We start from the raw sequence: 2,561 nt of genomic DNA, 5'->3' as shown, positions 1-2,561 counted from the left end.
TTTCTGGGTCCATGTTTTTTTTTTTTTTTTTTTTGCTCATTCTATCCATTTCATGAACTAAAAGTAGTACTTTTGACTGAGGAAAACCACCCCATTGAATTTATTTATCACCGTACTTTATAGCAAAAGTTTGTATTGATTAGTAGTTAATTTCTGTATCGAATAATTCAAAAAAATAAAGTTTGCATACATCTCATACTAATAACCTAATGTGCAAAAACTACTTTATATAGTGCATTTTACCCGGATGTCACGCAATTTAAGAGCTACAATTAAATTCATCATTAAATTTGTGAAACGACTTTTACGCTCTACTTACAGCAACATTAAGTTCTTGATCGTCCAATTTTACCTGCTTCATAGAAAAAAATCTAAAACTGAATTTTACTGAAAGAAAAATACATACCCTTTTTGTCACAAAATATAAAACAGCTAAATTTCTATAACACATTTTAAAATTTTTTTTTTTTAACGTCTTAAAAAATTAACATTTGAATACCCAAATGTTATACATGTCGTCAACGCATTTTTAAAACTCGTTCCCTCATCGTACTTTTTTCGGAAGTACAGACATACCTGCACACCTAAACGAGGTTTTTACAATTTACCTCTAACACTGACGACGTTTACTACGTAGTCACAGCGCTATCAGTGGATTTATAACACCCCCTTTTGTGATGAAAACGGGCAGTAAATTCTGTTTTCAGTAATTATTTGTCTGTAGCTTGTAACCATAGTTTTTATGCAGTAAAATGTGAAAAAATATAATAAATAATAATAAAAATAATAGTGATAACAATAATGATAATGATAATCATAATTATAATAATAATAGTGATAATAATGATAATGGGATGATAATAATAATAAAAATAAAATTTATTATTATTTTTAAAATGAAAACAGTAATAATACAAAAACAATAATAATAATAACAGTAATAATAATAATAATTATAATTATAATGGTAATGATGATCATGATGATAATCACAATAATCATAACAATGATAATGATGCTTCTGATGATGATGATGTGAATAATAATAATAATAATAATAATTATTATTATTATTATTATTGTAATTATTATAATTATTATAAAATGAACTTCAACTTCAGGGTACTTGACTATCAAACAGAAATTACCCACATTTGTTTCGCCTTCAGCGTTATGCATTAAGATATGAAAGAAAAAACTTTCATTATGTGTGCTATAAATTATTAAAAATAACAAGTAAGTCTCTTGAAAAATTGCGTTTTGAAAAAATGAACAAAATGCAAAGCCATTCTCGGAAATTTTAATAATAAAACAATAAATTTCAAAGTGCATGAATGATTACAGTAGCATCTCAATGTCAAACGCATTCTATTTCTACTCCTTTCTTGATATACGAACTAACATTATTTTGAATTCGTATGGATTTATTTCCAGTAAAGCTCTATGTCAAGCACGTATATGACAAATTGTGCTAAGAAGGAAAAAAAATACATATCGAAATTTTTTTCGCGCAATGTGAGATTTTTTTCACTCTTTGATTTAATTCTCCTATACATTTTTTATTAGTTTAAAATACTTTGAACATATTTTCAGTAAATTACCGCCCTATAGCCAGGGCTAAGGCAGAAATACATAAAGTACACCGCTAGCTCAATCATTTCATCCGAGGACTGCAGAATATGCTAATTTTATATTAGCTACCAGTTTGTTTTGACTATCTTGCCTCTCTTAAGATATTTTCCACCTCCAGCTCAGTCACTTCCTATTCCGGACTGATAAGTGCTAATAAGCATGAAACTGCAGTCCTCGGATGGAATGACTGAGCTGCCGGACTATTTAATGTATTGTATGCTTTGAACATAGTTTTCGTTTCCAGTGTTGCCTGGTGCCTTGATTTTACTAGTTAGCTGCTGCTCTATATCAGTGGCCCTAAATACAAGTTATGGGACCTAGGGCCCGTATCAAAGTTAAATTTTGTATTTTTTGACTATTTTATTATTTTGTTTGCTTCAAACTTTCAATATATTAACTCTGCATCTGATTTTGAACATTTTCTGCAATTGGAAGTATACATCTAGGACTAACGGTTGCGAAAATAAAGGTCTTGCAGGTTAAAACCCTTTATACTACATCGATTAAGAGAAAAAGAATAAATCTCAATTACGTACGACTTAAATATGATACCATTACCACATGCATAATAGTCTTTTTTGAAAAACAAAAGAAAAACATCAGTCACAACTGAAAATTGCAACGTTTTGCTTCTCAATGCACCGAGTATTCCATCTCGTCTGCGAGGAGCCCCCTTAATATTCAGATTAATGATGTTCATTTCGGCCTTTGCCCACCCTTACAACTGTCTTTCGTGGACTGCTGCCCCAGTGTCTTCCAGCCCATGAGAAATGATGGTACTGTTTGACACAAACGGCGCTTAGTGGCATCATTAATGGCGCTGGTTCATTCAATGCTTCGGCAGAAAGATGCTTAAGAAGCCCTAAGCATCTTGAATTTAACGACACATGCTGAATCGTGGGTTTGGGAATCTGCTGCGTGGAAAATTC

This window comes from Uloborus diversus, chromosome 2, assembly GCF_026930045.1.
Source record: "Uloborus diversus isolate 005 chromosome 2, Udiv.v.3.1, whole genome shotgun sequence".
Lineage (NCBI taxonomy): Eukaryota > Metazoa > Arthropoda > Arachnida > Araneae > Uloboridae > Uloborus > Uloborus diversus.
The sequence above is the reverse complement of the archived record's forward strand: the minus strand, read 5'-3'. Positions refer to the sequence as shown.